General features: G+C 37.2%; 1 long non-coding RNA gene across 1 annotated transcript in view; it reads right to left on the bottom strand.

Annotated features, from left to right (window-relative positions):
* Positions 1-661: 661 nt before the first annotated feature.
* Positions 662-13,722, bottom strand: part of LOC144613049 (uncharacterized) — a 204,266-nt gene continuing 191,205 nt past the window's right edge. The window contains exon 4 of the long non-coding RNA XR_013550372.1: positions 662-1,209. This is a non-coding gene — a long non-coding RNA (uncharacterized LOC144613049). The remainder of the gene's footprint in view (positions 1,210-13,722) is intronic.

Below are 13,722 nucleotides of genomic sequence, written 5' to 3'. Positions count from 1 at the left end.
GGTTAAGCATCGACTTCCGCCCAGGTCATGATCTCGAGGCTCATGGGTTTGAGCCTCGTGGGTCAGGCTCTGTGCTGAGAGCTCAGAGCCCGTAGCCTGCTTCAGATTCTGTCTCCCTCTCTCTCTGCCCCTCCCTTGCTTGTACACTCTCTCTCTCTCTTTTAAAAATAACATTAAAAATAATAAAATAAACAATTATATACACAGATATATGCATAAACACTTCTATGGAATCCCTAAAAGTATATCTTTTATTAAGATTCATATTTTTTACGTGCAGCTGTTCACTTATCCTAACTGTTGTGTATTATTTAACTGTGTTAAATATTTCACATGTTTATTCATTATTATTCTCCTGTAGATGGTCATCTGTATTATTTCCCAGATACTTCTAGTATGACGAAGGCTGCCTTAACATTTCTGCACATATCTCCTGGGGTATATTGACAATAGTCATTCTCAGATAAAAACCTGGAGGTAGAATTGCTGGATGTTAGAGTCTGCGTGTTTTCCACACAGAAAGATGCACTCGGTGGAAGGACTCTCTTTATTCTTTCTTAAATATGCTCTTTTATGGTAGCAAATGCCCATTTTAATTAAATGATGCTAATTATAGATAGCACTTGCTGCTTTGAAGAAAGTATCCACTTTTATTAAAATTAACAACCTCAAATTTTATTGGGATGTTTTACTACCCTGTGAAATTCTAAAGTCTAGGGAACACAAGACAAGATCCTATTTAAGAGAAAGGAAAATTTTATCTCCCTCTGTGAAGGAGCCATCATCATAGCACTTATCTCACTGTCATGAGGATTAATGAGATAAATAAATTATAACCACTAGTATACAGTAATTGTTCAGTAAGCCAATGAGGCTACCTTGGTTTCAGATGGTAACGTGTGCTTGCTGCAGCATTTAGAAGCCTTGGTGAGAACTGCCTTTCATGGAGTTTTCACTCCTCACCTTTATCTGTGAAACAGATATAGGAGCATTCAGAATACAGAGTTAACCCTTGACTGTGATGCCTTTCATTTTGAGGTAATTCTTTTATATTTATTTTGACATTATGGGGAAAGCAAGGCCACCACACAGCAGGCATCTTGGAATTGAGTTTCCTCTGATGCTGGGTCTTTGGTCTGCTTCAGTTTCCTTTTCTGAGGATACAAACATTGGTGGGTCAATGTGGAGCAGCCAGAACTGAAGGAGGCACTAGAAAACAGAAGAGGGAGGAAGCTGTCAGTTTGTTAAAAGAGAAATTAACTTTGTTCCAGTCCCAAGGCTGAGAGTTATCTTCTCTGGAGAGCTCCCTAATGGTCTTCCTTGGTTGGTCACTGAAATCCAGTGGATACCTACATGAACTTAGCTTCGTATAGGAAATAATTGTGGAAATGAAGACCTCAGGGCATCCAGACTTCATTTACATTCACTTAAATTATCACCTGCTTGTCCAGTTGTTATTTAAATAATGCAACAAAATACTATTTCATAAACTCCAGCAGCCCTTGTCATTTGTTTACATACAGAGGGAACATTTTTATCTCTTGCTAATATTTGGTTCTTTGCAAGTGGAACTGAAGACAGAGGTCTGTGTTGATGCTGGGCTGTTTATGCCACGAAGGAAAGGGCACTAACATGATAGGTAGAAATGCTTCCAAAGCAAACTTATATATTTTAAAAATCAATATATGCTTTTCACTTACTGTGTGTCAAGCTCTGTGTAGGATACTGAGGATACAAACATGAATAAGACATTTCTTCCTCCCGTGAAGCTATTGGGACATAGGACATAGGCAACTTAAGCAGTTACACCATAGCTAGTAACTATAAAAACGCTATATGGGCAGGTGCTACCAGAACACAGGAGTGGCAGCTAACTCATGGGGGATGTTTGGGAGCCATCATATGGATAAGGTGCCATATAGGTAGTGCCTTGAAGCACATGTAGGATATTTACAGTAGAGAAAGAATTTCTAAGAGAAAACCATTTGAGCAAAAGCATGGGACTGAGAAAATTCAGGGTCTCTTTCAAGATCAAGGCCTTCTTCACATGCCTGAGAACTCAGTGCCATTTTCCTGCTTATTTCCCTCCTGCCATGCCCTACAACAGTGCAGATTAAAAGCCTCAGATAAAACACATGAAGCACACAGTGCTTGGCACATGGCTACTGGTCAATAAATGATGACTGTCCTTATGATGAGGTTGCTAGTGTGTGGCTTCTATGTTTGCCCAAGTTAATCTCTTAGCCTCTGCCCATAGGACCGTAATAAAACAACCATCCCTCATTAAGCTCACAGTAAGTAGCACTGAGGCAAAAGCATGCGAATTACAGTTTATATTTATTGTGTGGATGAGGTGACTGAGCCTCAGGGAAATGGAGCAGCTTGCCTAATGGCACAGAGTGGTGGCATTAGAAACCAGTCCAAGTCTGCCAGACTCAAAAGCCTATGCTTTTTCCATTGCTCCATATGATTTATCATATTGAATCCATGATAGATCTTCTGGGATTGACTAAAGTCAAAAAACAACCCTCAGCATCCTCCAAATCAGCTCCTAGCCTGGATATTTGAAATATCCTGTTTAAGGCACCCACAGTTTCTGCTTATCTTCCAAAAGCATTTGAAAATTACATCTCTTGCTGTGGCACACAGGTCTCCTTCCTGCTACCTAGGTCAGAGCATTTGGAAACTGATTCCACTTAGTATATAAGCAGTTTCTGCCAAGGCTTTGAGACTTTAAATGATGTTCTCATCAATACCTTTATTTCTTCTCTTTTCCATTATGCATTTAACTTTTACAGAGTAATCATTACATAGTATTCACTCACTGTCTTAATAATCCATCTCCTACTGCTGACTAAATCCCAAATACTGAGCTTCAGAGTTAAGATGAAAAAACCCTACCCCTCAAGCAATCTCTTAAAGGCTGCTTTCAAGTGTTTCAGTTTAATTGGGAAGAGAAGAGAAGATTATATGCAGGATTGAGGACTTCCATTTTCCATTTCTCAGAGGACTTATGACTTTCCAAGCCTGTAAAAGAATATGACTCAAATCTAAGAAGTCAGTGTAAGCTACTATCTACCTAAATCAGGAAGCCTCCCAGACCCAATCTCTAATCATAATTAACATTATAATTAATTTCTCCTTTTCTCAGCTCTGCTGTCTGAGCATAGGGTTGACCCCATGAACTCATTTTAGCATAGCCTAATGAACTGTTATTCTTCAGAAGCTCATTGTGAGGGTGAGGACACAATTTTATTCAACTTTGATCACAACATCACAAGGTTTAGACTCAGAAATGTTCAAGAAATACTTGCTAAATTAACAGGACCAAGATAAGAAGTAATTATATTTCCAGCAGAAGAAAAGACACATGTCAAAATAGATGTCTTAAAAATGTTTTCATTCAGCTTGTGACATAGAAAATTATCTTAAATATAACACTTCCTGATGTTCCTGCTTCAATATTTACTAAAACTTCTCTAAACATTGATTAAGCACTGATATGAGTCAGGCATGCTGCAAATGTAAGAAAAACAGTCATTCCCCTTAAGAGCTTTGCAGTCTTTTAGTGGAGAGAGCCCCCAAACTCACAAATCTTGTAAAGCAAGATAGGTGTTTCACTTACAGGTATGTGAGGATGCTGGGGGCATGGCTTACAGTAGAACAGTCAGATAACACTTCAAAGAGACAAGGGGGTGAAGGAAGAGGAAGGACATGTAGGGCAAAAGAAACAGAGGTAAATAAGTGTAATATATTCCAAGAATGTCAAACATCAAGTGTGTCCTGGGCATAAAGATCATGGAGGAAGAACGGGAGATTGAGAGCTGGGTCTAAAGTTTTGTTTTTTCTTTTTAAATTATTGAAATATATTTGGAATATAATGTCGCACATAAGTATAGTCACCATCTGTCACCATACAACATCATCACAATATTATTGATTATAATAACTTTGCTGTACTTTTCATCTTTGTGCTTTATTTTATAACTAGAAATTTGTACCTCTTAATTCCCTTTGCCTATTTCGCCCATTTCCCCACCCCTCTTGCCTCTTCAACTACCAGATCGTTCTCTGTATTGGAGTCTGGTTTTTTTTTGTTGTTGTTCATTGTTTTGTTTTCTAGATCCCACATATAAGTGAAATTATATGGTATTTGTCTTTGATTTATTTTACTTAGCATAATACTCTCTAGGTCCATCCATGTTGTCACAAACGGCAATATCACATTCTCTGTTATGGCTGAGTAACAGCTGTGTTATTTCTCCATATCATTGCTTACATTTGTTATTTCTTGTCTTTTTGATACTTTCCATTCTGACTGGTGTGGGGTAATATGGTGATTTTGATTTGTATTTCCCAGATGATGAGTGATGTTCAGCATCTTTCATGTATCTGTTTGCCACTTATGTATCTTTGGAAAAATGTCTGTTAAGGTTTTCTGCCCATCTTTTAATTGGACTATTTGTAAGTGTGTGTGTGTGTGTGTGTGTGTGTGTGTGTGTGTGTGTGTGTTGACTTGTATAAGTTCTTTACATATTTTGGATATTAACCTATTGTTGGATATATCATTTCCAACTATCTTCTCCCATTCAGTAGGTTGACTTTTGTTTTGTTGATGGTTCCCTCTGTTGTGCAAAAACTTTTGAATTTGATGCAGACCTAAGAGTTTATGTTTGCTCTTGTTTCCCTTGCCTCAGGAGACATACTCAAGTATGTTGCTAAGGCTGATATACAAGAGATTATTACTATGTTTTCTTCTAGGGGGCTTATGGTTTACAGTTTCCAACTTAAGTATTAAATCCGTTTTGAGTTTATTTTTGTGCATGGTATAAGTGGTCCAGTTTCATTCTTCTGCATGTAACTGTCCAGTTTTTCCAGCACTATTTACTGAAGTCCTGTCTTTTCTCCATTGTGTTATTGCCTTCTTTGTCATAGATTAGTTAAGTGTCATTTATTTCTGGACTCTATTCTTTTCTATTGATCTATATATCTATTTTGGTGACATTTCCATGTTGTTCAAATTGCTATAGCTTTGTAATATATCTTGATCTGGAATTGTGATATTTTCAGCTTTGTTCTTTCCCCAGATTGCTTTGGTTATCCAAGGTCTTTTGTGGATCCATACAAATTTTAGGATTATTTGTTCTAGTTCTGTGAAAAATGCTGTTGGTATATTAATAGGGATTGCTTTGAATATGTGAGTTTCTTTGGGTATAGTATGGGCATTTTAACAATATTGATTCCTTCAGTCCATGAGCATGGAATATCTTTCCATTTGTTTCTGTCATCTTCAATTTCTTTCATCTATGTCTTAAAGTTTTCATAGTATAAGTCTTTCACCTCCTTGGTTAAGTTTATTCCTAGGTATTTTATTATTTAAAATTTTTTAATGTTTATTTTTTTAAGGAGAGAGAGACAGAGTGTGAGCAGGGGAGGGACAAAGAGAGAGAGACAGAATCCAAAGCAGGCTCCAGACTCTGAGCCATCAGCACAGAGCCCAATGTGGGGCTCAAACCCATGAGCCATGAGATCATGACATGAACCAAAGTCAGACATTTAACTGAGCCACCCAGGTGCCCTGGGACTGTTTTCTTTATTTCTCTTTCTACTACTTTGTTGTCAGTATACAGAAAACAAATTTCTGTATGCTAATTTTGTATCCTGAAACTTTACTCAATTCATTTATTCATTCTAACAGTTATTTGGTGGAGTCTTTAGTGTTGTTTACATGAAGTATTATTTCATCTGCAAATAGTGATAGTTTTGTTTCTTCTACACTACTTTGGGTGATTTTTATTTCTTTTTCTGATCTGATAGTTACAGCCAGGATTCCCAGTACAATGTTGAATAAAAGTAGTGGGAAGACCTCCTTATCTTGTACCTTGTCTTGGAGGAGAAGCTTTCAGTTTTTCCTCATTAAGTATGATGTTATCTGTGGGTTTTCCATATACTGGCTTTATTATGTTGAGGTATGTTATCTCTAAATCCACTTTGTGGGGAGGTTTTATCATGAATGGACATTAAATTTTCTCAAATGTCTTTTCTGTGTCTATTAAGATGATCATGTGGGGTTTTTTTCTTTTAATTTACTTTTTAATTTACACCCAAGTTAGTTAGCATATAGTGCAACAATGATTTCAGGAGTAGATTCCTTAATTCCCCTTTCCTATTAAGCCCATCCCCCCTCCCACAACCTCTCCAGAAACCCTCTGTTTGAGAGTCTCTTATATTTTGTCCCCCTCCCTGTTTTTATATTATTTTTGCTTCATTTCCCTTATGTTCATCTGTTTTGTATGTTAAACTTCTCATACGAGTGAAGTCATATGATATTGACTAATTTCACTTAGCATAACACCCTCTAGTTCCATCCACGTAGTTGCAAATGGTAAGATTTCATTCTTTTTGATTGCCAAGTAATATTCCATTATATATCTATATATATATACACACACACACACACACACACACACACACACACTACATCTTCTTTATCCATTCGTCCATCAATGGACATTTGGGCTCTTCCCATACTTTGGCTATTGTCGATAGCACTGTTGTAAACATCGGGGTGCATGTGCCCCTTTGAAACAGCATACCCAATCCCTTGGATAGATACCTAGTAGTGCAATTGCTGGGTCACAGGGTAGTTCTATTTTTAACTTTTTTGAGAAACCTCCATTCTGTTTTCCAGAGTAGCTGCACAAGTTTGCATTCCCACCAGCAGTGCAAAAGAGGTCCTCTTTCTCTAAATCCTCACCAATATCTGTTGTTTCTGGAGTTGTTAATATTAGCCATTCTGACAGGTGTGAGGTGTTATCTCATTGTGGTTTTGATTTGTATTTCCCTGATGATGAGTGACGTTAAGCATTTTTTCATGTGTCTGTCAGCTATCTGCATGTCTTCTTTGGAGAAGTGCCTATTCATGTCTTTTGCCCATCTCTTCACTGGATTATGTGTTTCTTTGGGTGTTGAGTTTTATAAGTTCTTTTTAGATTTTGGATACTAACCCTTTATATGATATGTCATTTGCAAATATCTTCTCATTTCATCAGTTCCCTTTTAGTTTTGCTGATTGTTTCCTTTGCTGTGCAGAAGCTTTTTATTTTGATGAGGTCCCAATAGTTCATTTTTGCTTTGGTTTCCCTTGTCTCTAGAGACGTGTTGAGTAAGAGTTGCTGTGGCCAAGGTCAAAGAAGTTTTGACTGCTTTCTCCTCTAGGATTTTGATGGCTTCCTGTCTTATGTTTAGGTCTTTCATCCATTTTGAGTTTATTTTTGTGTATGGTGTAAGAAAGTGGTCCAGGTTCATTTTTCTGCATGTTGCTGTCCAGTTTTCCCAGCAAAATTTGCTGAGAGACTGTCTTTATCCTATTAGATAGTCTCTCCTGCTTTGTCAAAGATTAGTAGGCCTTACCTTTGTGGGTCCATTTCCGGGTTCTCTATTCTGTTCCATTGATCTGAGTGTCTGTTTTTGTGCCAGTACCACACTGTCTTGATGATCACAGCTTTGTAATATAGCTTGAAGTCCAGGATTGTGATACATCCAGCTTTGGTTTTCTTTTTCAAGATGATCATATGGTTTTCATCCTTTCCTTTGTTAATGTGATAAACCACATTGATTGATTTGTGGATATTGAATCTTGCCTTCCTAAAATGAATCCCACTTGATCATGGTAAAAGATTGTTTTAATGAATTGTTGAATGTGATTTGCTAATATTTTGAGGATGTTTGCACCTATGTTCATCAGGGTTGTTTTTTTGGGGGGAGGGGGAGTGTCTTGTTTTGGTATCACAGTAGTGATAGTGTGTAGAATAGTTTGGTAATTTTCCTTTTTCTTCTATTTTTTTTTTTTTTTTGGAATAGTTTGAGAATAATAGGTATTAACTCTTCTTTAAGTGTTTGGTAAAATTCAACTGTGAGGCCATTTGGTCCTGGACTTTTATTTGTTAGGAGTTTTTTGTTTTTTTGTTTTGTTTTGTTTTTGATTACTGATTCAATTTCCTTACTAATAAAGAGTCTGTTTAAGTTTTCCAGTTTTGTCTAATTCAGTTTTGAAAGATTGTGTATCTCTAGGAATTTATATATTTATTCTAGATTGTCCAGTTTGTTAGCATATAACTTTTTATGTTGAGATATTTTCTAATATTTTGTATTTTTGTGGTGTCCATTTTATTTCTATTTTGTTTCTGATTTTGAGTTTTCTCTATTTTTTTAGAGTCTGGCTAAAGGTTTATCAAATTTGTTTTCAATGAGCCAGTTCTGAGAATCATTGGTCTTTTCTATTGTTTCTTTAGTCTTGATTTAATTTATTTCCACTCTAATTTTAACTACTTTCTTCCTTCTATCAAGTTGTTTTTTTTCCTTTCTCTAGTTCCTTTAGGTGTAAGGATCAGTTGTTTATTTGAGAATGTTCTTGTTTCCTATGGTATGCCTGTATTGCTGTAAAGTTGCCTTTTAGAACTGATTTTGTTGTATCCCAAAGATTTAGGACCATTGTATTTTTCACTTTCATTTGTCTCCATGTATTTTTTATTCTGTCTTATTTTTTTCATTGACCCATTAGTTTTTTAGTAGCCTATTGTTCAGCTTCCATGTTCTTGGTTTTTTTTTTCCAGTTCTTTTCTTTTGATTCCTAACTTCACACCATTGTGGTCAGAAAAGATGCTTAATGTGATTTTATTCTTTTTAAATTTGGGGGGGTTTGTTTATAGTCTAGCATGTGATCTATTCTGAAGTATGTTCCATATGCACTTGAAAAGAATGTGTATTCTGTGTATGGGTGGCATGTTCTGTATATTTGTGAAGTCTATCTGGTCTAATGTGTAGGTCAAAGCCAGTTTCCTTGTTTATTTTCTAGTTGTATGATCTATACATTGATTTAAGTGAGGTGTTAAAGTCCCCTAATATTGCTATATTACTTTCAATTTCTCCTTTTATGTCTATTAATATTAGCTTTATGAATTTAGGTACTCCTATATTGGGTGCATAGATATTTATAATTGTTAAATCTTCTTGTTGGATTGATCTTTTCATCATTATGTAATTCCCTTCTTTATCTCTTGTCACAGTCTTTGTTTGAAAGTCTACTTTGGGGGCTCCTGGGTGGCTCAGTCAGTTAAGTGTTCAACTTCAGCTCAGGTCATGATCTCACAGTCCGTGAGTTCAAACCCCATGTCAGGCTCTGTGCTGAAAGCTCAGAACCTGGACCCTGCTTCAGATTCTGTGTCTCCCTCTTTCTCTGCCCCTCCCCTGCTCATGGTCTGTCTCTCTCTGTCTCAAAAATAAATAAAAACATTAAAAAAAAAAAAGTCTACTTTGTCTGATAAAAGTATTCCTACCTGTTTTTTTTTTTTTGTTGTTAATGTCCATTTGCATGAAATATATTTTTTCCATCCCTTTACTTTTAGTCTATATGAAGTGAGTCTTTTATAGGAAGCACATACATGGGGCTTGTTTTCCTTATCCATTAAGTCACTCTATTTATTTATTGTTTTAGTCCGCTTATATTAAGGTAATTATTGATAGGTACCTACTTATGGCAATTTTGTTAATTGTTTTCTTGTTGTTTTTGTAGTTCTTTTCTGTTTCTTTCTCTTGTCTTCTCTATTGGTTTAATAGCTTTCTTTAACATTATGCTTGGATTCATTTCTCTTTATTTCTTGTTTATTTCTTTACTAGAGTTTTTTTTTTAATTTGTGGTTATTATGGAGTTCATACATAACATTCTACATGTAGAGCAGTCTATATTGAGTTGGTGATCACTTAAATTCAAAAAATTTCTGGGGTGCCTGGGTGGCTCAGTTGGTTAAGCGTCTGACTTCAGCATCAGGTCATGATCTCACGGTTTGTGAGTTTGAGCCCTGCATCAGGCTCTATGCTGACAGCTCAGAGCCTGAAGCCTGCTTCAGATTCTGTGTCTCCCTCTCTCTGTTCCTCCTCCACTCACGCTCTGTCTCTCTCTCTCTCTCTCTCTCTCAAAAATAAATAAAGATTTTTTAAAAATTCAAAAAATTTCTAAAAGCACTCAATTTTTACTCTCTGTTCTATGTATATTATGTCATATTTTACATCTGTTTACTTAGTATATTCCTTCACTAATATTTGTAGATACTACTGATTTTTACTATTTTTATGTTTTAATCTCCATAATGGCTTTATAAGTAACTAATATATTATATTTACTATGTGTTTGCTTTTACTAGTGAAACATTTACCTTTCATAATTTTCTTCTAGCTGTGGACTTTTTTTCCACTTACAGAATTTTCTTTAATGTTTCTTGTAAGGCTGGTTTAGTGGTGATGAACTTTTGTTTGCCTGGGAATACATTTATATCTCTTCAATTCTGAATAACTTTGCTGAATATTCTTCATTGTATGTTTTTCCTTTTTAATGCTTTGAATATAGTGTACCATTCCCTTCTGGTCTACAAGATTTCTGCTGAAAAACCACCTGATAGCCTTATTGAGTTTCCTTTGCATGTTAACTGTTTTCTTTTGTTGCTTTTTAAAAATATTTATTAATTTTGAGAAAGAGAGTGTATACACATGAGCAGGGGAGAGGCAGAGAGAGGGAGAGAGATAATGCCAAGTAGGCTGGGTGCTGTCGGTGCAGAGCCTGCTGTGCTTGAACTCACAAACCCTAAGATCATGACCTGAGCCAAAATCAAGAGTCAGCCACTTAGCCAACTGAGCTACCTAGGTACCCTTCTTGTGGCTTTTTAAAATTCTTTTATTTTTAATTCTTTAATTTTTGCCATTTTAATATGTGTCTTTGTGTAGACCTGCTTGGGTTCATCTTGTTTTGGGTCTCTGTACTTTCTGTACATGAATGTCCATTTCCTTACCCAGAGTAGGGAAGTTTTAAGCTATTATTTCTTTAAGTAACCTTCCACCTTGTCTCTCTTCTCCACCTGAAACTCCTATCATAGGAATATTACCACACTTGGTGATGTAACAGAGGTTCCTGAATTTATCCTAATTTTTTAATTATTCTCTGCTGTTTCAGCTGGTTGCTTTTCATTACCCTGTGTTCCAGATCACTGATCTATTTTTTCTGCATCTTCTAATTGACTCTTGATTCCCTCTGGTGTATGTTTTAATTATTTTTCAGCTCTGACTCATTCTTCTTTTTCTCTTTGTTGAAGTTCTCACTGAGTTTATCCATTGTTCTCTCAAGTCTGATGAACATTTTATGACCCATTACTTTGAATTCTTTATCAGGCATAATGCCTATCTCTGTTTCATTTAGCTCTTTTTCTGTGACATTTGTCTTGCTATTTTATTTTTAACACATTCCTCTGTCTCCTCATTTTGTCTGTTTGTTTCTATGTATTAGGTAGTCAGCTAAATCTCCCTGTCTAGAAAGCATTAGTCTTGTGTAGAAAGGTCCTTGTTGTGTCCTATTCAACCCCCCTGGTCACCAGGAACCCGTACTCCAGGGTTGCTCCCTGTGTGGTCTCCATGCTCCCTACTGTTGTGACTGAGCTGGGATTGCCGTGAGCAAGCTATTGGATGGGGATGCAATGACACAGTTCACCTGCTGTACTGGGCAGCATTTGCTTACTGTGTTGTTAAAAGGCCTGGCTGCAGTTGCTGCAGGCTTGCTGGTGGGTAAGTCCAGGGCACAGCCTGGGAATATGAAATTGCTGTGATAGCCAGGGGTGAACCAAAGGGCGAAGTTTGCTCCCTGGATAGCCACCTAAGAGGTCTGCTGCAGGAAATTTGAGCACTGGTGTGTGGGTTTATCTAACCCCTCTACTCAGGGCAGGAGTTATTTTGGAGGCCTGTCTGCTGGGGTGGTCAGGTCAGGTAGGACAGATTGCAGGGGAACGCTGAGGTGGGGCATGTGGTTCCAGCAAGGTAGACGGCGAGTGCTAGAACTGGCTTTCAAGCATTGGCTATCTGGACTGGGAAAGAGCAAGAAAAATGGTGCCTGACAACACTGTTGTTCCTGAAGAAATCTGCAGATTTCTGCCCCTCGTGCACATATCCTAAAATCAGTCAACAAATCTTCTTTATGTATATATCAGGTGATTTTCAAAGTGCTGCTGTTGTGCTGTCTTAGGTTGAGTTATTTAGTATGCTAGCTGTTTAAGGGTGGGACTTGGTTTCCTAATTGCCCTCCAGTTCTCTGAGTTGAGCCTACTGAGTTTTAGCTCCCAAAGTGTAGCTCAACCTATTTTAAACGCCAGACGTTATGGGGACTTGTCTTTCCAGTGCAGGTGCCCAGGGATGTTGGTGTTGGGTATCAGTCTGATCCTTTCACTCCTCTGTGCTTGTGATGGCCCTCTTATTTGTGAATAGTCCCAATTGGGGATTTGGTTCCTGTTTGCATCTGCTCCCCATCGACTCTTTTTGATGTCACTTTCTCTTTACAACTAGCTGTGGAAGATCTGTTCTGTCAGTCTTTGTTTTCAGAGTAAGCTGCAATACATATAGTTCTTGCCTCCAAGTATTTGTGGAATGGGTGAGCATAGGATCCCCCTACTCTGCCATCTTCCCTCTCCTTCCCTGAGGTTAAATATAATTGAAAGAATCTGAAGTATATCATCTTGTGGTCATTGATAACCAACTTAAAAAAAAAACTTGGAACATCACATTTTCACTTTCTCCCATGGAAATAGGCAGTGTGATGAAAATCCCTAGTAACCTGGCATACTGGTTTCTTCCTTTACATTCAAGAAAGCATGGTATAATGCCACAAGAGGAGAGTGATCTTATTTTTGGTATAGTTTTGAATTGGCTATAGTCAAAGAAAATAAGTAAAAGATTTACGTTTCCACATTTTAACTCTTTTTAATAGAAATTTGATTTGTGACAGCATTTATTCCCTCCCCTCCCTCACTGTTCCCCAGTGTGTTGTGTGCCAACATTTTAACTGTGATCTGAAAGGTATGTGATTGGAGAATAGGTCTCTATCAGTTAAATATTTTAGGATGATGGCAAAAGGCAGCAATTACGACCGTAACTGTCCCCAAATTAGTGTTCTAAAAACATTAGAAATGTCATTTACACTGTGCATATTTGTTCTATTCCCAGGAACTTGAAAAAAAATTTAAATTTACTGTCTGTAGCAGGTTTGGAGTTTGCAGACCTTCCCTTCACCAGATTGCCTTTAGAGGGATGTTTTTTTACACAATGCATCCAGTTTTGTTGTTATTTCAAACTGATCTCCCCACCTTGGTAAGAAGTCAGCAGTCTAACAATTAGGAGCTGCTGTGCTCACTTGTTTTTAGCTAATGTCCCATATTGAGAAAATTGCATTTTACTTAGCTTGAGCTCTATTTTTGAGTGATGCTCAAGTTAAAAGCAGGTGTGCCTGATAGCACTTAATTTCTTCAGTGGCTAAAGTACTATAAATGAGATGGCCCATGTAATCAGACTTCCAGTGAACACAGAATCATTAATTTGAATTTTCTCTTCTCCTACTTTCAGTGGGGCCATGCTCTTTTGCCTGGACTATTACACTATCCTCCTAAATGGTCTCCCTGATCCAATCCAAGCCCTCAGTCAATGTCTGTAGTGCTGCAGGAATGATTCCTCAGCAGACTGCTTCCTCTCTCTTCCCTTTCATAAAACTTTTAAGGGACTATCCTGGCTTTTGAGAAGCTAAAATTGAAAGTTCCAAGAATTCTTTCAAATCTTTCTGCTAACCTGAGCTATTAGTTTCCTTCAACACACCAATCTCTAAATCTCTGCCTGCCTCATGTCTTTAACTATGTT

The sequence above is a fragment of the Panthera onca genome, chromosome D1 (assembly GCF_046562875.1).
Source record: "Panthera onca isolate mPanOnc1 chromosome D1, mPanOnc1 haplotype 2, whole genome shotgun sequence".
Taxonomy (NCBI): domain Eukaryota; kingdom Metazoa; phylum Chordata; class Mammalia; order Carnivora; family Felidae; genus Panthera; species Panthera onca.
This window is presented reverse-complemented; position numbering and strand designations above follow the sequence as displayed.